We start from the raw sequence: 26,111 nt of genomic DNA, 5'->3' as shown, positions 1-26,111 counted from the left end.
TATTCTTGTACATGTCTTTTTCCTTATTATCTCTTTGGGGTACAAATCCAGCAGTGCTATGGCTGGATGGCAGACATTCATTTATCGCCCTTTGGGCATAGTTCCAAATTGCCCTCCAGAATGGTGGAATCAATTCACAACTCCACCAGCAATGAATTAATATCCTGACTTTGCCACATTCCCTCCACCATTCATTACTTTCTGTTGCTGTCATGTTAGTCAATCTGCTAGGTGTGAGGTGGTACCTCAAAGTTGTTTTGATTTGCATCTCTCTGATTATAAGAGATTTAGAACACTTTTTCATCTGCTTATAAATATTTTTGATTTCTTTGACTGAAAATTGCCTATTCACGTCCCTTGCCCATTTATCAATTGGAGAATGGCTTGATTTTTTTGTAAAACTGATTTAGCTCTTTGTAAATTTGAGTGATTAGAAAACCTCTGTCAGAGGTTTTTGTTATGAAGATTGTTTCCCAATTTGTTACTTCCCTTCTAATTTTGGTTACATAGGTTTTGTTTGTATAAAACCTTTTTAATTTGATGTAATCAAAATTATTGATTTTACATTTTGTGATTTTTTTTTTAGCTCTTACTTGGTCTTAAAATCTTTCCTTTCCCAAAGGTTTGACATGTATACAATTCTGGGTTCACCTAATTTGCATATAGTTTCCTTCATTATATTCAAGTCATTCAACCATTCTGAGTTTATCTTGGTGTAGGGTGTGAGATGTTGATCTAAACCTAATCTCTCCCATACCATCTTCCAATTTTCCCAGCATTTTTTTTTTATCAAATAGTGGATTTTGGTCCCAAAAGCTGGGATCTTTGGTCTTACCACAGACTGTATTGCTGAGTTCACTTACACCAAGTCTATTCCACTGATCCTCCTTCCTGTCTCTTAGCCAGTACCATATTGTGTTGATGACCACTGCTTTACAGTACAATTTAAGATCTGGTACTGCAAGGCCACCTTCCTATGCATTTTTTTTCATTATTTCCCTGGATATTGTAAAAATGGAGATTTGAACCCCGGACTTCAATTCCTAGAAGTCGTTGGTACCTCCCAGAGTTCGCTATAATCCCACTGGAGATACCTACCTGGGCCGAGAACAAAATGGATATATAAACTGACTGTACCGCCTACTCTCTCTCTCTCCCTGCTTCTGCTTCCAAGCACACCTGTCTCTCAAGATATAGAGTAAGTGAAATTGAATAGGCTTTCAGCCCTCCTAGGCATGTGCTTTTCTTATTTTGTATTTTCTTTACTTCTTAATTCTAATAATATTTAATAAACCTCATGAAATATAATACTTTTAGCAGAGAAACTAATTTTAACTGCTACAGTTATGGTGACCAAATGGGACAAAAAACTCAATTAAAAAAAAAAGATAGGCTAGATAATGATTTCTAAGCCATGTTTCTCCAAGGCTTTTTAGCAAGTCTCTTGACTCATCTTGCTCCTGCCTGCAATCTGGACCCAGATTGTTCTCACCTGATCCCAGCCCTGCCTGCCCTTCCCTCCTGGCCTGGCCCAGTTTGACTCCTGTTGCCTGTTTCTTTGATCCAGTAATCCGTATCTGTGCTCTCGCTCACGTGGTCCTGACCCGCCTGGCCCCAGCAGACCTCTGAGCAGATTGCTCATCGCCCCGGACCCAGGCTGCTGGTAGCAGACCCAATTTCTTCAGGATCAAAAACAAGCTGGTAAAAAATGGGGGTAATTTTTTCCTTAGATTACAGTTAGCCTCCATGTGGACTGGGGGCAGGGGATGACAGGGAGGGAGAAAGAAAGAAGGAAGAAGCTTTTCCAAACAGGAACTTAAAGAATGGCTACTTTTAAAGGATATCTTTTGACTGTACTGATACTTTTATTTATTTGACCTGAGGGTCAGGGAAAAAATTCGGATCCCTACAACTCTTTAGCCAAATTTGAGATTACAAAAACCCACCCTCACTATGGGAAGGCAAATTAGCGGCTTAGTGAATTGAGAGCCAGGCCTAGAGATGGGAGGTCCTGGGTTAAAGTCTGGCCTCAGACACTTCCTGGTGGTGTGGCACTGAGCAGGTCATTTAACCCCGATTGCCTAGCCCTTCCCACTCTTCTGCCTTCTGACAATAGGCATCTACATGGATGATTTAAAAAACAAACAAACAAAAAAACAAAAAAAAACGCATGGAACTTTAAAGAGAATGCAGGTAATATTTTTAAGGCATTTCAGACTCCAATGTTTTATAAAAATCTCTCTATCCTGCTGCATTTACTGACTATTTTGTTAAAGGTTTAACTTTGTGATTTTAAGTTCATATATGACTGCATTCAATACTATTCCATTACACTGAATCAGTTTAATGTACTGGGTTTTAACAACTGTTATATTCTGTTGCTTTTCCCCTATAACTATACTGAACAAACATTATTGAATAAGCCCATAAAAAAACAGCTTTTCTATTTTTGACTTTGTAAATTGTCACATAGAGGATAGATGGACTCCATCAGAAAATTGCTATAACAACCTTTGGAAAATTGAATGAGCTAAATATCTCAAATTGATTTTAAGGGTTCTTTAGACATGATTTTTAGAACTTTTCTTGACAATCTCTGGTCATTTTGCCTGCCCCTAACATGAGGTAAGGCCCATTTTAGTAGCTGATGTGAAATACAATTATAACCACAACTCCTGCATTTATAAAAATGTTAATGGAAGTTGGGAAATTAATCCCAGGGCATTGTACCCCTAGAAGCCTCCCCCCCAAAAAAAAGGAGCATCTCTCATTTATATTCTTCAGCTCACTTTACAGAGGTCTGAGTTTTTCCTAGACTCCTCTACCACATTTTTGTAATGGAATCTAGATTTCTTGATGATGTTCAAAACCTAAAATAAATTTTACTTTGTTTAAAAATATGTTTAACAAGGTTGAAAGATTTGCTATATTTTTAAAAATTGTGACAAATATCCATCAGTTCAAAGTCTTTTTAAAAAATGCCATAAAGCAACTTATGTAAAAATGATAGTGTGTTTGTTTGTTATTGTAATTAATTGGGCTATTGAGAATTTTGGGGATACTGATTCCTACATATTTGTAATACTGTTCTTTATAAAAAAAATGTTACCTTGTGAAATTCATTTTCTTGTACTCACAGTGGATCATGGCCAGAAATGAAGAGCAAATGTATCTCATTTTTGTGAGAAAGCCTTGTATTCTATATTTTCTTAGCTGACACAGAGTGTCAATGATTATAAGCTACATTTTAAATGTTTAAAACTCTTTTTTATTATATTTTTCTTGCATGTGCAATATACTATTTCAGTATTTTTCTCTCCTTTTTATATTTGAAGCACATGTCAACAGTATTAAGATTTTCTTTAACTTTTTGATTTTGCAGTAATATAAGTTTAAAATACATTTACTATAATGTTAATGAATGCCCCCAAAAGCTTGAAACTATAAAAATGATGCCACTAATGGTTTAAACAAAATTATGGGACTTTGCTTAATAATTTTGTGTGATTCCAGGACAAGATATACAAAAGAGCCATTTCACAAGGCCAATGAAGCCCAAAGCTAAACCTGATTATTGCCACAAAGAGCACACAGGATATATTAGTGTGAAGACTTAAGGTTATGATGCTTAACATACGTTAAGAAGTAGGCCTTCCTTCTATCCACACTCAGTCTGAAAATACTTACAGACAAGTATCCCAAACTTGGCTCCTACATGGCTTCTATAATCTAGTCCCTTTTCTGCTTTTCAAAGTGTGGCAAACTTTCTGTAGCCCTGGCTACTGACTGGGTAAATGCATCATTGCTTAGATCATTTTAATTGGGCCCTGATTCAAGGACCTGTTATAGATTTACTTTTCCTTTATTTAGACTTTTTATATATAAGACTTTAATAGTCTGTATTTTCATCCAGAAATTTTCTTTTATTTTTGGATTTTTCTGATGTCTTTTTAATTTATCTTGCCAATTGATACATATATCTTATAACTCAGCCATTCATCCCTAAGTGATCCTGTGTTTTTCAATCACCCTCTTCATGGGGAAATGTAAAAATATTATTATTTTAAATTGCAAAGTTTAAATTCCTTTTGAGAAGAATTTTAGGTTAAGAAACATGCTACTTCTCCGAATCCAGAAACTGAACCATTTGGAGAAGACACCATGAAGATGCCTCCAGACCACAAGCTGCATGAGAAGATCAAGAATGAACTTTGGGTGTGATTGATTGAATATTTATTTGTATCTATACTTTCATGCCAAAGGGGACTACACCCTAACTGGCTTTTTGTCAATGCATCTAGCAATTATTGGTTTTGTTCTTTTTCCCTATTATCCTCAAATTATTGTAATCTTTAAGTTGATTATGTTTTCATGATCCTTTTTGGGGAAAAATCTTTCCCAAAAAGGATCAAACGGAGAAATGTAAAAATGGAGATTTGAACCCCAGAACTCAATTCCCAGAAGTCCTTGGTACCTCCCAGAGTTCCCTATAATCCCACTGGAGATACCCACCTGGGCCAAGAACAAAATGGGTATTTAAACTGACTGTACTGCCTACTCTCTATCTCTCCCCCTGCTTCAGCTTCCAAGCACACCCATCTCTCAAGATGTAGAGTAAGTGAAATTGAATGGGCTTTCAGCCCTCCTAAGCATGTTATTTTGTATTTTCTTTATTTCTTAATTCTAATAATCTTTAATAAACCTCATAAAATATAATACTTTTAGCAGAGAAACTAATTTTAACTGCTACAATATCCTTGATCTTTTGTTATTCCAAATGAACTTTGTTATGTATTTTTCTAATTAAAAAGTTTTTTGGTATTTCGATAGGTATGGCACTAAATAAGTAAATAAGTTTGGGTAGTGTGGTCATTTTTATTATGTTAGCTCATCCTACCCATGAACAGTTAATGTTTTTCCAATTGTTTAGATGTAGCTTTAATTATGTGGAAAGTGTTTTGTAGCTGTGTTCATATAGTTCCTGTGTTTGTCTCAGCAGATAGTTTCTTAAGTATTTTATATCGTCTAGGGTGATTTTAAATGGAATTTCTCTTCCTAATTCTTGATGTTGAGATGTGTTGTAGATATTTAGAAATGCTGATGACTTATGTTGGTTTATTTTGTATCCTGCAACTTTGCTAAAGTTGTAGATTATTTCTACTAGCTTTTTAGTTGATTCTCTAGGACTCTTTAAGTAGACCATCATGTCATCCACAAAGAGTGATAGCTTGGTCTCCTCATTGCCAATTTTAATACCTTCAATTTCTTTTTCTTCTCTAATTGCTACTTCTAATGTTTCTAGTACAATCTTAAATAATAGAGGTGATAATGGGCATCCTTGTTTCACTCCTGATCTTATTGGGAATATATCTAGTTTATCCCCATTGCAGATGATATTTGCTGATGGTTTTAGATAAATTCTGTTTATTATTTTTAGGAAAGACCCTTCTATTTCTAATGTTTTCAATAGGAATGAGTGTTATATTTTGTCAAAGGCTTTTTCTCCATCTATTGAGATAATCATGTGATTTTTGTTGGTTTGCTTGTTGATATAGTCAATTATATGGATGGTTTTCCTAATATTGAACCAGCCTTGCATTCCTGGTATAAATCCCACCTGGTCATAGTGAGTAACCCTCATGATGACTTGCTGGAGTTTTTTTTGCTAGTATCCTATTTAAGATTTTTGCATCTATGCTTATTAAGGAGATTGGTCTATAGTTTTCTTTCTCTATTTTTGACCTGGCTGGCTTTGGAATCAGTACCATACTTGTGTCATAAAAGGAATTTTGTAGAACTCCCTCTTTGCTTATTATGTCAGATACTTTGTATAGTATTGGGATTAGCTGTTCTTTGAATGTTTGATAGAATTCACTTGTGAATCCATCAGGCATTGGGGATTTTTTCTTAGGGAGTTATTTGATGGTTTGTTCAATTTCTTTTTCTGATATGGGATTATTTGAGAATTCTATTTCTTCTTCTGTTAATCTATGCAATTAATATTTTTATAAATATGCATCCATATCACCTAGGTTGGTATATTTATTGCTATATAATTGGGCAAAACTTTGTAATGATTGCCTTAATTTCCTCTTCATTGGAGGTGTGGTCTCCCTTTTCATCTTGGATACTCTCAATTTGGTTTTCTTCTTTCCTTTTTTTATTAGACTGACCAGAACATTGTCTATTTTGTTTGTTTTTTCAAAATACCAGCTGTTAGTCTTATTTATTAGTTCAAAAGGTCTTTTACTTTTGATTTTATTAATTTCTCCCTTAATTTTTAGGATCTGTAATTTGGTTTTCTTCTGGGGGGTTTTAATTTGTTCGCTTTCAAGTTTTTAGATTTGCATGTACAATTCATTGATCTCTGCTCTTCCTAATTTATTAATATATGAACTCAAGGGTATAAATTTTCCCCTGAGTACTGCTTTGGCTGCATCCCATAGATTTTGAAAGGATTTCTCATCATTGTCATTTTCTTCTATTAAATTAATTGTTTCTATGATTTGTTCTCTAACCAATTTTAGAGAATTGTATTATTTAATTTCCAATTAATTTTTTTTAGTGCAAACCATTTGCTTTATTCTTTCTAGCATTAAAAACCCGGTATAGGAGGCGGGCAGCCTGGTCCTGAAGGGGTCTCGAGCTGCCAGAGACCCCGGCCCAGCCGAGGCAGGAAGGGAAGGGCTCCCGCCACCCCCCTTGGCTACATTGTGTTCCATTAGGATTCAGGGCCCTGAGGAGAAAGCTCAATTGTTTGTTTCACCATGGTGGCATGGTCACATTGCCAATTTCACTGGAAGAACAACAGGCCAGGGGGGCATTTCCCTCGCAGGGAAATGGCCCAGTACCGGCAGAGGCATGTTTTGTTTTTGGTTTGGCCATGGCTGCGGGACAGACAAGGTGCATTCAGCGCTGGCTCAAGGCGGGGAAGCCCACTCCTGAACACGGGGGATGTGGTCTACAATGCAATACACCAAAAGCAATCATGAGCTAAATAAACTACAATTTCAGTGCTTTGAAATAGTGAATGAAGGGGTTGGAGACAAGGTCTTGGGCAAAGCTTGCTGGTCATTGGGAAGAGGAAGGTTTCATCTGCTACTCAGGAGCCAATCACAGCTCACCAGGAAAAAACACATTTTCAGCCACCTTCCATTTATTAGGTGGGAAGTATCAAAGGCCCAGAGGCAAGAGCAGGCTCTAGTTCTAGGATCAGGATTGGTCCATATTCATCTTAATCTACAACAGCAGAAAACCAAATTCATTCCCTGGACATAGTTTCTTATATAGTTTTTATCCAGAGGACCATATCCTGACTGGCATAGTTGGTGAAAAGGCGGCCAGGGCTAGAACTAGTGATGTCAGCAGATAAAAGCCAAAATGGGCAGTCCTGGGCACAAGAACAAGGCAGTGGCACTGGGTAGGGGCATTTTTTTGAAAAGGAGAGGAAGGAGAAAAGAGTCTGTGAACTAGAAGTAAGGTCCCATTAGGGGTTAATTTCAAGAATGCTGACAGGTTTTTGTTAATAAAAGACAAGACCTTTGGGCATTCCATTTAGAAACATAGAAACCAGAGTCTGTGTTCAAGAAGGTATATGGTGTCTTTGCCACTAAAGGTGGAAAATAAAATGGTATCCACAATCAGTGCTTTCTGACAGCTTCTCCAAAAAAGAGGAAACTAATTGAAGTCAATGAAAAATCAGAACAATGACACCAAATGTCAGGCCTGAAAATTCAGAGATCAGGGAAAGAAGACCAGAAAAGAGTGCCCCCCAAAAAATCCCAAGTTAAGAGTAAAAGGGGGATCTTCAATTTACCAGAGACAACTCAACTCCTTCCCTTCCCCTCCACACCTTATCAAACAGAAGAATCTGTCAGAAAGGTAGAAAGTAGGGAAATTAATGTGTTTTCTGTCCCCTTCAGCTATGCAACCGGAATGGAAAATGGATTGGCAAGGAACTAACTTTACTTTTACCAAATGCAGTATTGATGCAAATGACAAGGAATTCTTAGTTGTAGACCCTAGGGGTAAACACAGAGGAAACATTAACAAAAATTAATGTCCCCAGGGAAAGAAGACTAAGAAAACTATGTCCCCAGCAGCCTTAAGATGGGGAGCCAGTTTTTAGTTCTAGCCAATAAATAAATCCAGCTGAATTTAAGAACCAAAATGTTTCAATTCATCACTGAATATAGTAGTCATCTGCATCTAAAGATATCCCACACTCTGGGGGAGGACAGGGGATTCAAATACATTTAAAATCTACACTTATTGAGAAAGCAGTTGCATTCAAGTAATTTCATTCTGGAAATATCAGAAGCATCCAGAATCAGAAATCAAAATAAATGTTTTCTTTAAGGGAAAGGGGAGGAATTTTTCAAATAAATCTGTGTCAAGGTATAAGAATGACAAAAAAGTGCCCAATTTCACTTTGGGGTGGGTTTCCTGTGGGAGAGGCTGCAAGGGCAACTGGCAAAGAGAAATGGAAAAATGGAGATCTAGGAACTCTAGAAGAGAATCTATTCTAATCAATACAGAGGGTCCACTACTGCCAACAATCATTTATGTGCACCAAGAAGGGCTTTTTCAGAGATTTTCCTGGAGAAATTTTCCTCTCCCCTCAGCAGCATGCTTTCTCATTCTTATGCACCCCCAATTCCACTCCCCAAATCGTGTGCAACTTCTCCAGCCTTGCAGCTCTTTACCCCATTGACCCCTAGTTCTGTAGCATTACAGGTGTTTACAGAACTTTCCCACAACTTGTATTTAAAAATAATAATAATTCAGCCTCTCAACATAACCCTTCATGAACAAACAGGGTCTTTTTTTTTCTCTTCTGTTCCATAAAAAAGGAATTCCCTTATTGAATGGCAGTCTGTACATCTGGCAGCTTTTAGAGTGCAAGAGATGTTCCAGATGTGTCAAAATGGTCCTCTTTAAGGTAGGGGCCAACTTTAGACAGTTTCAGTTGGTATCCATGCTATACAAGTCATCCTTCTCCAGTCCCTCCTGGGAGCGTTTTCCTTTCTTCCCTGCATCTGAGGGACCAGAGTAACCTGGGAGGGAGGGTGCCTTATAAAACTCCTCATCCTGACGCTGGTAAAACAACACATATGCTGCTTTTGTCACTATTTGATCCTCAGAGGCCAGGGATACATTACTATCATCAAAGTAATACCATTTGCTGTTTAGTTTGTTTTTTGCATATGCAGTATAGTGACCCACACTCATGGCTCCATAATGATTGGATACAGCAATGAGGTCATAGACATAAGGGCCAGCTGCTGGGTCACAGACAAACTCAGACATATGCAGGTCTCTTATTGGAAATTTAACCACAGTGTCAAGTTTATCTCTCCAGAATCTGTTGTATGAAAATCACTTGAGGTGAACCACCAATACCTTTGGCAAGGACCACAAGTCAAATTTCTTTGTGGCCTGTTGATGTTTCTTACAGTTAGGACAATACCAGGGATCATGCTCCCACAGGGTTTCCATGGTAGTGAAGAGTTCAATGCAATCTTGAAGGGCCACCATTGTTTTCTTCTTCTGGGGCTGGAGCATGCTGCTGTGTTTATCATAAGCCTCTGACTCCTGTTCATCATAGTGAAGACACCGGGTTTCGGTGTCCCAATCAACAGCAACTGTGGAACGAGAATTCAGTTTGAGGAGCTTCCCATCTGCTGCAAGAGAATTGATGTCAGTGGTGCCATAGGAATTCACCAGGCTGAAGGTGAAAAGCCTTTGTTTGCAGTGCTGGCTTCTGACTCTCTTTGGGACATTCTGACAGGACTCATTTCCCAATTCATGTTCAGAACAGTCTTCAGTTGAACAGGACTCTGTCTCTGTAGCTTGTCCTTTGCTGCCATCTTGGTGTTCCATTTCTTCTTCTTCTCCTTCACAAATGCCATTGGAACCATTATAGGTAGCACTGTCCAGGTGTGGTCTAGGAGAGTCATCTGGTAAAGGATGTTTTATGTAGTGGCTGATACGCTCACAGATAACCTGGTACAAGTAGTCAAGGGTTAACTTGTGCTTTGGGACAGAGATTAGCAATGGTTGCCCATATAGAACAGTCCCAGAAGATGAGCTTGTCTGCCTGATTTTCCTCTCTGAAATAAACTGGAAAGGTGACACATTCTGATCCATCCTCTGCTGTGTTGCAGACTTCGTATACAAAGATGTCATCCCGGGTCATAATATGATTTAAACCTTCATCCATTGGGAAAATTTTGTGGAACCGATGATTATACACATCTGTGACCACCATATTTTCAGCAGCAATGCCGGAGAGCTTTGAGAGAGCCTCACACAGAGCAGACACAGCGCCCATCATTGGTACAGTCATGAGATACTGGGTAGGTCTACACTGTGGATCTGCAGAGACCAAGAACACCTCCATAGTGCAATCTTTCTTCAGGGGCAAAGGGAGAGTTAAATAACAGAATGGGTCAAAAGTCACAGAAATTTTAGAACATTCTGGGCAGACCAATGTAGATTTAAAAAGGATCATTCCTTAACCTGTGATTCCCCATGCTTCCTTTGCCACCACCAAGTCAGGCCAGCCATTGGCATCTTTTAGCCCCAAGTATGGTTTCTTTTTCACACGGTTTAGATCTTCATGCAATCCATCTAGAAGAAAGGCTAATAACTCTTGAGAATCCTGTTGCTGGTAACTGGAAAACTGAGGGGCAAAACGACCAACTTGGGTTTTGAACATCCGTGGGGCAACCTGTGTGTTCCCCCCAGACCACATCTGTTTGATGAGTTCAGCATAAGCCTCAGCTATTTCCCCTTTCATGCCCAGAGGATTATCTCAGTTGATATTTCAGCCTCATAGTTATCTTTTAGAAAGTATTCTGTCAATGGTGCAGTGTTACTCAAGCTCTGCAAAGCAGAATTCATGAAGCAGGTGTTCCCCAGGTTTCCAAGTCCACAAAGCCCAGGTTGAGTGTGAGATTGAGACTCTCAGCAACTATAAGAATTGGAGAAGCCAGAACCTTTGGACTGAAGTGTCTGCCTAGGCCGTGTGCCATCTTCATTTTGGGGCTCAATGACTACTACCTGCCCCTGGTATAAACCAGCATCTTGCACAGTGTTGTCTGGCTTGCTGAGCTGCTCATATGTATTACTCATATAACCAGGTTCCATAACCTGGTTTCCCTCTCATCAAGAATGTTAAATAGTTTCCGCATTTCCTTCTCAATGGTTGCTATGGTATCTGCTTTGCTGAAATGGCAACTCAGCATATTGGTGGGGTCACTGTTTTCACAGAGCTTCAGTTCCAGCAAATAAACCTCTACTTTGCAGTGTTTGACAAACAGGCCATGTTCCACAACTTTTCTGACTATGGGCTGTTGCCCTTCTACACAGCCATACCAATTCACTAATTTATTCCAGGCTTCAGTAGGAACCAATACATAGTCTAGTTCATCAATTAAATTCTCCTTTAAGGTTTGACTTTCAGGATCTGAAAAAAGTCCGGAGTTATCTATTGGGCCAGGAAACAAGTTGTTTTCACCCACATTGTACATATCCCAGCTATCAAAGCCCACATATTTCTTCCACTGCTTGAACCATCGGCTGTCAATCAGATACCACTGTGCCCCTCGCTGAAGCGCTGTCCTCATCAGGGCCCCGAGCTCAGATTTCTGGGTCTCCTCGTCTGGCCACTGCCTGCAGCCTCCGCCTTCCGCCATCGCCTTCCCAGCTCCGGCCCACATTTCCAATTAATTTTTGATTTGACTCTCCATGTACCCTTACTAATTATTATTTTTATTGGGTTATTATCTGAAAAGATTGCACTTATTATTTCTGCTTTTCTGCATTTGTTTGTCATGTTTTTATGACCTAGTACATGGTCAATCTTTGTGAATGTACCATGTGCTGCTTAAAGGAAGGTGTATTTCTTTTTGTCCCCATTTATTTTTCTCCATATATTTATTAACTCTAATTTTTCTATGATTTCATTCACATCTCTTACCTCTTTCTTATTTATTGTTTGATTTGCTTTATCTAAATTTGGTAGTGGTTGGTTTAGGTCTCTCACTAGTATACTTTTACTATCTATTTCCTCCTTCACTTCCACTAGTTTCTACTTTAGAAATTTGGATGTTATACCATTTGGTGCATACATGTTGATTAGTGATATTTCCTCATTGTCTATAGTCCCTTTTATCAGCATGTAGTTACCTTCCCTATCTATTATAATCAGATTTATTTTTACTTTGGCTTTGTCAGTTATCATGATTGCAACTCCTGCCTTCTATCAGTTCAGGCCCAATAGGTTTTGCTCCAACCTTTAATTTTAACCTTTTGAGTGCCTACTCACCTCAGGTGTGTTTCTTGTAGAGAACATATGGTAGGATTTTGAATTCTAATCCACTCTTCTATTTGTTTGCATTTTATGGGTGAATTCATCCCATTCACATTCAAACTTATGATTGTTATTTTTGTATTCCCCAGCATTTTGAAATCCTTTCCTAGTTCTGTCCTTCCTTCTTTTGCTATATCCTTTTAAACCAATGGTTTCCTTTTGATTAGTCCCCCTTGATCCCTACCCTTAATAAGCTTCCCTTTCTGCCCCTCTCTTTTTGTTCCCTTCTTATTTTTTTAAGGTCTGTTAAGTTCCCTCCCCCTCTCTTTCCCTCCATCTTTGTATTCACTCTCCCTACCACCCTTAGTTCTCCCTTCTCACTTTCCCTGTAAGATAAGATAGAATTCAAGACCCCAATGGATCTAGATGCTCTTCCCTCTCAGAATTCACTTCACTGAGAGTAAGGTTTAAGTATTATCTTTTACCACTTTCTTCCTCTCTTCCTATGAAAATATTCTTCCCCTCCCCTTCCCGTGCATATCTTTGTGTGATAAAGATTATCCTATTTATTTTATTTCTTCAAGTATCTCTTGGTGCCATCTTCAATCCCCCCCCCATTTTTTGCACATCATCTAATAGTACTTATTACCCCAATCTCTTCCTGTAAATGATTCTTCTAATTACCATAATAGTGAATATAATTTTTGAGAGTTACAAATAACATTTCCCCATATATTAATATAAATAATTTCATCTGATTGTAGCTCTTATAGAAGAAAGTTTGAATAAAAAAACATTTCCCCTTTTCCCCTCTCTTTCTTATTTACCTTTTCATGTTTCTCTTGATCTTTCTGTTTGGATATCAAACTTTGCACTTAGCTCTGGTCTTTTCTTTACAAATACTTGGAAATCTTCTATTTTGTTGAATGCCCATACTTTCCCTGGAAAGTATATAGTCAGTTTTGATGGATAGGTGCTCCCTGGTTGAAGACCCAATTCCCTTGCCTTTCTGAATATCATATTCCAAGCCTTGCGGTCCTTTAGTGTGGAAGCTGCCAGATCTTGTGTAATCCTGATTAGTGCTCTTTCATACCTGAATTATCTCTTTTTGGCTTCTTGTAGAATTTTCTCCTTAGCTTGAAGGCTCTTGAATTTGGCAATTACATTCTTGGGGGTTGTCTTTTGAGGATTTAGTGTAGATGGTGTTCTACGAAGTCTTTCAATGTCTATTTTCCCCCCTTGTTCAAGAACATCAGGGCAGTTTTCTTGGATAATTTCTTGTAGTATGAGGTCAAGATTTCTGTTTATTTCTGGGTTTTCAGGTAGACCAATGATTCTCTAATTGTCTCTTCATGCTCTGTTTTCCTGATCCGTCATCTTTTCAGTGAGATATTTTGTTTTCTTCTATTTTGTCAGTCTTTTGACTTTGCTTTATTAATTCTTGGTGTTTTGTAAGATCATTGGTTTCTAGTGCCCAATTCGGGTACTTAAGACCTGGTTTTCTGTTATAATCTTTTGGTTTTCTGCTTTAATCTTTTGATTTTCTGCTATAATCTTTTGAATGTCCTTTCCGGTTTGTCAATCCTTCTTTTCATGGCTTCCAGCTGTTTCTCCAATTTGGAGTCCTTGTCCTTTAAACTGTTATTTTCTCTTTGAACTACTTCCCACTTTTCTTGCCAGAAAGCTTCCATCTTTTTTGATAAGCTCCAATTTAAATTCTTCAAGAGCTTGTGGACAATTTCCATTTTTTGGGAAGGATTTGGTGGATTTATTTGAATTTCCTCTTCTCTTTCCTCTGTAGCCTGGGTTTTTCCTCTGTAAAAAATTTCCAGGGTCAGTCCCTTTTTGTTTTTCTTGATGGAGGGAGGTTGTTGTTACTGGGCATTATTTTCCATCAATTTGGAGATTTTTCCTTCCCTTTTTAGTCAGAAATCTTAGTGAGATGGGCAGGCTCTCTGTGTATGGAGTTAAGGAGCAAAGATTTTGCCTGAGGCAAGCTCTTGAATCTTCGCAGCTTCTGCTGTTTGCTGCCCTTCTCTGTGCTATCTTCCTGAGAGCACTCACAGTCTGTGCTCTTCAGCCTGCTGGGGTTTCAGGTATAGCTGCTCTCAGGGGTAAGTCTTTGGTGGTCTTAGTCAGCTGCCAAGGACCTAGATGTGCCCCTCACTCACTCTAGGTGTGCTCCTTGCTCACTCACTGATTATGGTGCACACTGGCTCTGACTCTGGCTCTATAGGTGGGGTGGGGGAGGGCAGATCAGTGGAATTTTGGTGGGAGCTTTTTCACCCCTTTATAGTGTGGCAATGTCCAAATCCCACATACCTTCAACGTTGTGCCCTGCTGTAGAGTCCCTTCATTCAAATGAATTTGGAGTCTTTGGTCTTTTAAGGTAGTCTATATTGGTAGGTGCTGAGGAGAGGAAGTGTCCTGCATCTAGACTGCCGCCATGTTTACTCAAAAGTCTTATGTATCATTTCTTACAACTGAAAAATGTAGGATATATATGTTAGTAAAAATTCTGTGGGTCATTAGTTTTCACTCAGTTATCTGTAAATACTTAGAAAACAATTTCCAAAATTATGATTTAAAGTCTCCACATAATATAATAATATCATTACATTAATATGTATTCATTATTTTTTTTAAGTTTCTAAGATGTAATTCATGATGACCATCAGTAAATTGTAACCATTCAGAAAGTTAAATTTTAATTGTTTCTATATGAATTATTACTCTTTTTAGAGTTCATTTAAAATTTTTTTGGCCACAACTCAATAATCAAAATATTTCTCACTACCCTTTGTATGTTGTAAAAAGGAAATATAGCTATGATGTGCTTATAAATAAAAACAGCTCTATCAAATGAAAAGATAATAAAGTAGAACAGTCCATTGAAAAAGCTTTAAGTGTGGAGTTTGCAATGGACTGTAGGTCTACTATCTGAAGACCAACCTAATAAAATATGGAGAGACTCATCATTAGAAACAGTGAATAGGTGATGAATATTTTGGGCCATATCACATCATTATACATTATATATTGTGTATGCTTGTGATTTCTTTTAATTAATTAATGAATCAGTAAGCATTTATTGTGTACATACATGCAAGACTCTGGATTAGGCATTGGGAACATAAAGACAAAAGTGAAATAATCCCTGAATTCAGGGAGTCTCAGCCTCAAAGGAAAAAAAATTATGTCTCAGGGAAGTAGAATGGAACAATATATGGGTTGATGAATTAGAATTCAATGGATCTTCGTTTGAGTCCCAGTTCTGTCATTACTAACAGAGTGTGACCTTGGGCAAGTCATTTAACCTCTTGCTTTTGCATTTTCTCATCTGCAAAACTAGGGGATTGAACTTGATTTTATCCAAAGTAACTTCTAGTTTTCAGTCTATGGCATAATGGAATGAGCACTGGGACTGTTAGTCAAGAAGATCTGAGTTCAAATGTAGCCTCTGACACTTCTTAGCTGTGTTACCTTTGGTAAGTCATTTAACTTCTACCTAAATTTCCTCATATATAAAATGGGGGAAATGATAATATCTACTCCTCAGGATTGTTATAAGTGTGAAATGACCTAATATTTGTCCTGTGTCTGACATATAGTAGATGCCATATAAATGTCATCTTTTTCTTTTCTTTCCTTCCTTTCTTTTTTCTTCATGTATATACATGTATATATAATACATATATTCATATATCACATATAAGTACATAAAAATAACTGAATCCTTGGGTACTCTCCACTTGATTAGTTTTATTACCATATTAATTATTATAATCCTAAATTCTATATTCTAGGGATATTGTTGGATAAAATTTTCTCACCACTTACCTGAAAATGACATCTTCTTTCTCACTAATTAATCAGTTAGCTCAGAGTTCTAACCACAATTTATTTGAAATTACTTAATATGGTGGAGAAACATTTTCCCCCATAAGTAGTTTCTCATCTTTCTCTACAGGTCAAAACCTCTAATTTCCTAGGATTAATTATATATTATATTTACTGGCTATACAATTTGTTAAGTATAAAACACAAAGATATAAATATTTACATAAAATATTTTAACAGTGAGAAAGTTATATATAAGCAAAGTCACCTTAAACCACCACTATTACTGCTGACAACTTATAAAAGTTCCATCATTTAGTTTGCTGAAGCTACCTAGTAAAATCTGTTCTTAAGAATTATCTTCTTCTTTGAAACATAAAGGCTAAAGCAATTTCATCAAGAAAATCTTTCCATCTCCTTTCTGGTTTCCCTGATTTCAAATTGTTTCTGTTTAACTCTGCCTCTCAAAAACTAAATGACAAAACTTTCACATGAAATGAGTTAAAATTGTTACTCTCCAAGGATTCTCTGTTTCTTAAAGGGACAGCAATAATTTGAAATAGGTATTCTAGTACTACCCATGGCCTAAAAGTTAGTTCACTGAAAATCATTTTGGGATATATCAAATCTACATTAATATTAAATTCAAAATAAATATAATACAAAGCAAATCTGATGTACTGCTTTAAATAAAAGCAGAAAAATATACTTATATTTATTTGTTAAATAAAAATTAAGATACCATAAGACTAACAATAATAGATTAACTGCAACATCAAAAAGCATGAAAAAATTTGTATAATTGAGAAATTAAATAAATGTGCAATAAAATTTCTTCTATTTGTAGGTTGAGTACTTCTGATCCTATTTTGAACTATTTATCTTTCTACATGTGTTCATAAATTGGCTGATGTCATCTTGCTTTAATTTATGATAAAAAATATCAGTGCCTCATACTCGAGCATTGCTTATTTCATATTAATGGTTTTTTTTTTTTTGGTGATTAGCTTCCCTCATACCAAATAAACATTTTCCTTTTGATTAATACTTGACATATTTGCAGCAACTTAGGCTATACATTTGCAAAAGAAGGAAGAAAAATAGCTCTGCTTCCTTCATTTTAACTTGATGATAATATTCTTTTATCAAATTGTGGTAATGTAAGGATGATGATCATTTTATTCTTACTATTTTCAGGAATTGAGACAACCATCCATCTCAGTTCTTATAGAAGACAATTCTGTTTCTTCAATTACACTGTACAAATGTTGATACACATTGTGTAGATATTATTGGGCTCATTGGTCTCTTCTTTTTCATAATTAATTAATCTATTATTAACACTATTTTGATGTCACAACTTTTCTCATTACTACCTGGCCTCTTTTCTTAGCCAACTTCAAAGAGTCATATGAATATATTTCAAGATATAATCCTCTGCTATCACTGTTACTATAGTATTTATGGTAAGATTAGTGCTGGAACGATTACACTAGGAAATAAGGTTAGAAGAACTGGGATTTTCACTCCTCCCCCCTCACCACTTTCTATATCCTTCATTTGATTTCAACAGCTTCTCAGAGAAGGTATGTTACCATCAGCTTCTAATAAATTAATTTTCACAATGTAATACTGTCAAAAAGGGTTTTATTTAAAGGAAAGACGTTGGGGAGATGGGATAGGGCAGAGGGAATATAAGGTTTCCCTAATCTATTATAAAGTTCAATATAAGGAAATATGGTTGATTTGTCTTCAAAGCTATGCCCCAAACTTTTCCAAGGTTAAATTAATGGTCAGGAATTCAGAGCAGTCATCTGCTGGCTCCTCTCTCCTAGTTTAAGAGAGCAGAAGTGAAGTTTCATATGTTGGCTTTCTTAACTGTCTCTCTGACCAAATTCTTCTCTGGAATCTTCCCTTTTCTCTTTGATGAACAATCCTCCAAGCTTCCATTCCTTGTATCTGCTTGCAAGTCTCTCTGTTTTAGTAATCACTTTCTCACAAAATCCCCCTTTTCATTTTAAGCAAAATTACAACCTGGAATTTTGCCATAAACAATACACACTTTATTATTTCACTATGAAGAATTCCTAACTACCTATACTTTATATTCTATTTTAACATATTCCACTACAGAGGTGTGGGTCATAGAAATACAATACAGAAATATGGTTTTAAACATAATAGTAAACAGTGCAACAATTCAAACAATATTTAGACAATGTAATTTTCTTATATCCTAATGACTATAGTTTGTTCTAAATAAAAGTTTCTATGAACAACTCCTGTTACTAATATTATTATGAAACATAACTTATATTAATTATGCTACACATCTGTCCCTAAGTCATGTAGACTTCTTAACAAATTTCCTAAATCTTGCCCTATGTGTTAGTCATTAGAATGTTAATAACTTAACCTAATAATGTTAGCATGTTAATTCTATTAGTATTTACAAATGTACATATTTTTCCATACAGATTTTACATATGTACAGTTATAATACAATTTTGTATGTGTTTTCTGTGCAAAATCATGCAAATAAGAAAATTCCCTTTGAATTTTCCACAGAAACTCACAAGTATATCAGTATGAATTTTGAGTATGTGTTATTATGACATGTTTTCTCATTTAAATAACTTTGTTTCCTTTCCATTGCTGTTGTTGTAGGCAGAGCCAATCTTTATATATGGATAAAACTATTTCATTTTTGTTTTTTCTGCAGTGCTTATTTCTGTTGTCATTTGTACTCTTGTGTTTTTATGTTATTATATGCAATGCTTTCATATTTGTTTTTCTTGTCATTTCATATATAGCTTTCCATTTATAGGGACTGTTGTTAAATATTGCTAGGGCTATAGATAATATTACAGATTTTCCTTATGCATTTTCTTCTTAATTACTGGTCATATCATGGGTAAAATGTAGTTTTACATGTGAAGCATGAAACCAAGGATCCTTGCCATCTACCTTTATTGAGGTAGGTATTGTCATAACAACATTCAAGGGACCTATCCATCTTGGTTCTGTAGGTGATTCTCTATTAAAATTCTTGACATATACTTTGGCTCCTTGTTTTATCTTATGCAATGAGAAATCCAATGGTATTAGTTGTACTAGTAATCCTAGCTTTCTTAATTTTTCCAGCCTGTTTTGTATTTCAACTAGGTATTTATGAAGTACATATTCCCCTTAAGCATCAATAGATATGGTGGTTTTGCAGTCCTACCATGACATAATGGTTGATCATATAACATTTCAAATGGGGATACATGCAAGTCACATCTGGGTCTTGTTCTTAGTTGAAACAATGCAAGAGAAATAACATCTGTCCATTTCAAATGTGTTTCTGAACAGTTTTCCTATTAATGTTTTTAATTCTTTGTTCATTCTTTCCATTTGGCCTGAACTCTGTGGTCTATAGGCATTTTGGAAACTGCATTTGATACCCAGGTTCTTGAATATTTCTTGCAAAACTTGGGAAGTAAAATGTGATCCCTTATCCAGGTCTATGGTATCAGAAATGCCATACCTAGGAACTATTTCTTTTGGTAGAGATCTCACTACTGTGGCTGTATCATTTTTCTTAGCTGGAAATGCTTCAACCCATCTCATCAGTCTATCTACAATAACCAATGCATACTTGTATTCCTTGTCTTTGGGAATATTTATGTAATCTATTTGTAGACATTGGAAAAGTATATAGCTTAGAGGTTTGCCTCCCAAAGCTATGATCTTGAAATGTTCTTGATTGTATTTTCTACCTATGTCACATGCCTGACAAGGTCTAAAGGCATTTGTTGTTATTCCTGGTGCCATTCAGAAACATTGTACTGTATTCCAAATGGATCGTACCCCATAATGTCCTTTTGCATGGATGACAGCACATAAATGTTGATATAATTTTTTAGGAAGAATCGGTTTCCCACCGTGAGCCACCCAAATGTCTTTGATTAATTTAGTACCGAGTTTCTCTTTCCATGATTGAACTTAATCTCCACATGTAGAGGAGAGAATTTACAATGCATTCAAAGGACAAAAAGCTGGAGAAGGATCATCTGTCAGTCAAATGAAAATTCCATTTGGAATGCTACCAGGAAAAGCAGTTGGAGCCAAGCCAACTGCTGGACTGGAAAAAAACGCTTTTGGCTTTTGACTGATGGTGGTGACTGAAGCTGAAGGGCTTTTGGCTTCTGGCTGAGGTGGAGAAAGAAGCTAGTTGTATCTCTGGGACATGAGTTAATCAAATTGGAGATGACCTGGCTAATTGGCAGAAGAAGAAGAAGAAAAGACAGTGGTTCTTATATCTCTCTCTGACTGACTCTATTTCATGCTTGTGACAGAATTGCCATTTCCCTCAATATCCTAACCAAGGCTCCCTATAGAGAATAGGGATATCCCACTCCTCTTACTTTATCCTCTACCCTTGTCCTGTCTTCCCCAAATAAACCCTTACTTGAGAAAAGAAAAAAGTATTTCCTCTGAAATCTCATAGATCACACTGAGTGATTTGAAGGAGAATAAGGGGAGAGGGGAAGCTAAAAGGCTTCTAAAAAGGGAGGTAAATGGGAAGGAGGGTAGGCAAAACTTGATCCATTAGTCATCTAATATACCATCAAATATATACCCTCAAATTATCATCTATTATACATGGTAAACTTCAGTAAGATCATGCCTGTCTGACAGAGATAAATCCAGCACACAGTAGGGACCAAATCTTGAGGTATATTTCACTGTAATGTCTGCTCTTTCATTCCCCAGGGATATTCTGTCTTTTCCATGAGTATGTGCCTTGCATTGGATTATGGCCACCTCTTTTTGAAGTACTACAGCTTTTTTAAGGTGTGCACCTATGAATGGTGATGTTGTTGTTTCCTAACAAAATGATTTCATACTGAAATACTCTTGCATTTGTGAAAGAATGCATATACTGAAATCATAGTAGTTTTTCAATTTGATGTGCAGAATATACATATAACTAGCATCCCAGTATAATATCATATGATTTCTTCACCATGAGAGCAGCTGTAACAATGCTTCTCGGCAATGCACCATTCCTTATGCGACTGGATCAAGGATAGAACTGTAAAATATAACAGCCCTTAAATTCAGTCCAAAATATCATGCTAACTTTCCAGAAACAATGCCCATAGCTTCATGGACATACAAATGGAACTCCTTTTTTAAATCAGGTATTCCTAATGCTGGAGCTGTCAAAATGGCTTCTTTCAACTAATACTTGGTCTCTGACACATGTAGATGTTCTTTAGTTAATTTCAAAAGTTCTTTAACTTCTTTCTTTGTCAAATCAGTCAAACACTTGGAAATATGGGAATACCCTACCATATACTCTCTTGAGAAAGCAGCAATCCCTAGAAATTCCCTAAGTTGTTTCTTGTTACTAGGGATTCCTAGCTTCTGTATATCTGGTATTCTTTTACTTGAGATTTTCCTGGTGCCTCCTTCCAGGATAAATCTGAGATAGTCAACTTTTGGGAGTAAGACTGGATTTTCTTTTTAGAGACTTTATGTCCTTTCTTATAAAGCTCTATTAATAACTTGTTTGAATCTTCCAAGCATGTCTTTGGATCAGGTGATGTTAATAATAAATCATCTACATAGTGTACCAGCTTCCTATGCTTTAAAGTGATGTTAGCTAGATCACTTGAAGAAGTTGACAAAATATAGAGGCTGATTCACAATATCCATGGACTAATATAATATAACAGAGTTGATTTTGTCGCCAATGGAAAGCAAAAATGTTCTGAGAGTCAGGGTGCAATGTTATGGTAAAATATGCATTGCTTAGATCTATCACTGTGTACCATCAGGCATCTTGTGGTACCTGTGTGATAATATGGTGAAGGTATAACCATGTATGTCTTCTTAATAAAGTTGTTCACTGCCCTAAGATCCTGTACAAATCTCCAGCTTTGTGTTCCATCTGCATTAAGTTTGTTTTTCTTAACAGCCAGAATTGGACTATTAAATTCAGACACTGTAGGTCTTAAAATGCCTTGTTCCAATAAGCTTTTTATAATTGGTGTTATGCTTTCTATGTCTTCTCTGCTCAATTTGTACTGAGGTATCTTAGGAGGAACACCATCCCTGACTTCCATTTTTACTGATGTTACTGATTTTATTGTACCCACATCATTCTGGTGTTTAGCAAAAACCCCTAGTGGAATGTCATCTGGTATCTCATACATTGATGCCAAAATTTGAATTTGCTCAAGTTTTCCTTCTAATTGCTCCAGATATAGCAAAGGGTAATGTTTTAAAGAATGAGATGCAGGTATATCTTTCTAGAACTTTCACATTGCAGGGTTGCCCCAATCTTACATTAAAAAATCACATCATAAAAGATTATCTGGATTTGAAGGAATCAATAGGAATGTATGATCAATGGTGAGAGGACCTAGTTTAACCATTGTGCTTTTGAGCTCGGGGACCTGTTGTATCTCTCCTGTAGCTCCAGCCACTGAAACCATACCCCCATCGTGGTATCCCCTGGAAATGTCTTTAGGACTGCTTTTGAAGCACCAGTATCCATGAGAGCTTTGTATTGTTTTTTCCCCACCTTACTCCATACATATGGTTCTGGTTTTTGTGTAATTTTGAGTTAATTACTAAGGATTCATTTTGCACTGCACTGTTATCTTCTGCAATTTGTATGGTTGAACCAATTAAATCTTCTTGGTTTAAATCATTTCCTAATTATCTTCATTTAAATTTGACTCTATCTTGTTTCCTCCTTCACTGAAATATGAATTTAAACCAGAGTTATCTGTAATTTCATATAATTTTACTTGGCCAGACCTCCCCCTTCCATTTAGAATGCTGTCTTCATGGAAGTCTCCTGAACCCTTGGCTATCATGGCAGTTGTTGTGCCTCCTGTTCTATCTGTATTTTCAAATCTAACTGCTGTTTCACTGCCAATACATCAAATATGATCAATATTATCAACTGTATTTTCAGCTCTGTCTTCTTTTAGATTTGAAATTTTCAAGTTATTTAATGTAGGATGAAAAATTTTAGCTTCTAAGTTCAAGCTAGATATTTTTTCTAGGGAAGTCTATCCCAAATATCTTTTTGAAGTTTTAATAGGTTCAAGTGGGATATTATATTTGTCTGTGATTTTATTTATCTTTTTTATAACTCCTGTAATTATATCAGCAGTAGTAACATCAGTCTGTGCTTCCACTTGGTTTTTACATTGCAGGGAATTGAAATTTTGTTTCACTGTTTCATTCGAGAGCTCATGATCATGTTTATGCAAGTTTTCATGAATTTTTTTTCTACTCAATTCAATCCCTGAGCCCATTTTGCACTGAAAAAAAGTTATCCAGATATCTCTTTATCTATTCTTTGCTTTTTGCATGTGTTAAATTTAAAATTAGTTTCTCTGCCAAAAATATTGTATTTTAGGAGGTTTATTAAAGATTAAGAAATAAAGAAAATACAAAATAAGAAAAGCACGTGTCTAGGAGGGCTGAAAGCCCATTCAATTTCACTTACTATATCCTGAGAGACTGAGAGCTTAGAAGCAGAAGCAGGGAGAGGGGCCAAAGTAGGCAGGGAGTAAGTTTAACTACAAATTGTGTTCTCCAACTCAGGTGAGGACTCAGGGTGATATTATAGGGAATTCTGGGAACTACCAAGGACTTCTGGGAATTGAAGTCTGGGGTTCAAATCTCCATTTTACACATGACTGTTTACTATGCCCTTTCTGTCTGAGTCTTCAATATTAGCTTGTATCTGTGCAATTAGATTTTTAATCTCTTTATCTAATTCCTGTACTTGTCTCTGCTTTTCACTCAATATTTGATTCAATTTATTATCATAACTTCTCACAGACCCGATAAATTCAGTTTTATGTTCCACCCATTGTATTTTCTTTTTTTCTTTATGTTTTTGTTTCACTCCTTCAATTCCTTCATTGCTTGTCACATGCTGCAATTCCTTTCTGCCAACCCCATGTTTCTTTCTAAATACCTTAATTCCTGGTTCCATAAATTTTGCCTTCCTTTTGATACCATATCTGCATATTTTGGTTTAGTCCCTGATTTTATGGATACCTTCATGGTTTCAATGTCTGATGCTTCCTGATCATTTCTTAGCTGACAATGCTGACAACACAAGTTTGTCTTTGCTCTATAATGTGTTTTTTCCTGTGTGCCTTTATTATTAGATTCATATTTCTTCTTAAATAGCAGTCCTTGATAAGGTGTCCAAACTTGTGACAGAGGAAACACTTCCTTGTTTATCTTTGTCCCCTGTTTTGTTGGTATAAGGGTCTAGAGCAGTGGTTCTCAACCTTTCTAATGCTGTGACCCTGCAATACAGTTCCTCATGTTGCAGTGACTCCAAACCAAAAAATTATTTTGGTGGCTCCTTCAAAACTGTAATTTTGCTACAGTTATGATTTGGAATATAAATACCTGATCTGCATTATGTATTCTCATTGCTACAAATTGAGAGGTTGAGAACCGCTGGTCTAGAGTATGTCTTTATGGTCAGTAAATTCTTAATATGCTAAATTTCTTTCTATTTTAATACCTCATCTGTGCTTTGCAATTTTTGTTTTAATACCCTTATTTCAGATTGCTGACCCTTGTGACTCTCTCATAAGTATTTCACTAAATCTCGAAGTTCAGCTAGGGTGACTTTGTCATACTTTGGGAGAGTCACAAGGATCAGCAATTAGAAATGAGGAAATTAAAGCAAAAATTATATATATATATATATATATACTTATATCAAGTATCATTTTATCTACAGCAACAAGAACACATAAACCCATAGGCTAAAAGAAATTCTATCTCAAGAAAAATTCAAAAGTCAAGAGAATCTCTTAATATGAACATCTTAAAGAAACAATTTATACAAAATACAACTCCTTGTGAAATCAAACATCAAATAATATAAAATAGTATCATATTTCAAAATCATAACATACATCCTGAAAAATTTATACAGTATAACATACTACATACCCCCACACATGAATATAAACATATGGAAAAGCATATTTCCTCACATGAAGAATCAACTCATGAACACTGACAGGCATGCATGAAGAATTCAAACTTACTCTCATGCACAAGCACACAAAATATCAATCTTACATACATGCATATGAAAGCTTACATGCATGCATGTTCCAGTATGTTAAAGAACACAGGACTTCAATCAAGGTGAGATGACATAGAATACATGTATGCTGCACAGATAAAAAACCCAAGACATGTATGTTTCTACAATCAACACCAGAGACATGAAAGACTTTGAAATCTTGAACTGATGGTGATGAGGTCACGTAAGAATGTGTCATACATATTAACTTCACATATAGGTACATACACATATATAACTACACATAAGCACAACATGGAAAAGATTCTCATGGACTGGCTAAGTATACAAAACATTTCATAATAACAGACAAATAACAAATAACAGACAAAACAAAAAAAATAACAGACAACAAAATTCATACTGATATACTTGTGAGTTTCTGTGAAAAAAATTCAAACAAAGGGGATTTTCTTATATGCATGATTTTACACAGCAATCACATACAAAATTATATTATAACTACATATGTAAAATCTGTATAAAATGTACATTTGTAAATACTAATAGAATTAATATGCTAACGTTATTGGGTTAAGTTATTAACGTTCTAATGACTAACACATAGGGCAAGATTTTAGAAATTTGTTAAGAAGCTTAGATGACTTAGAGACAGATGTATAGCATAATTAATATGAGTTAAGTTTCAAAATAATATAGTAACAGTTGTTTTTCATAGAAACTTTTATTTGGAACAAATTATAGTCATTAGGATATAAGGAAGTTACATTGTCAAAAATATTGTTTGAATTGTTGCAGTGTTTACTATTATGTTTAAAACCGTATTTCTGTATTGCATTTCTGTGACCCACACCTCTTTCC

General features: G+C 36.0%; 1 pseudogene; it reads right to left on the bottom strand.

The window, feature by feature from the left end:
* Positions 1 to 8,791: 8,791 nt before the first annotated feature.
* Positions 8,792 to 11,714, bottom strand: LOC100032177 (ubiquitin carboxyl-terminal hydrolase 4-like; annotated as a pseudogene).
* Positions 11,715 to 26,111: the final 14,397 nt, after the last annotated feature.

Source organism: Monodelphis domestica, chromosome 8 (assembly GCF_027887165.1).
Source record: "Monodelphis domestica isolate mMonDom1 chromosome 8, mMonDom1.pri, whole genome shotgun sequence".
Classification (NCBI taxonomy): Eukaryota; Metazoa; Chordata; class Mammalia; order Didelphimorphia; family Didelphidae; genus Monodelphis; species Monodelphis domestica.
The sequence above is the reverse complement of the archived record's forward strand: the minus strand, read 5'-3'. Positions and strand labels throughout refer to the sequence as shown.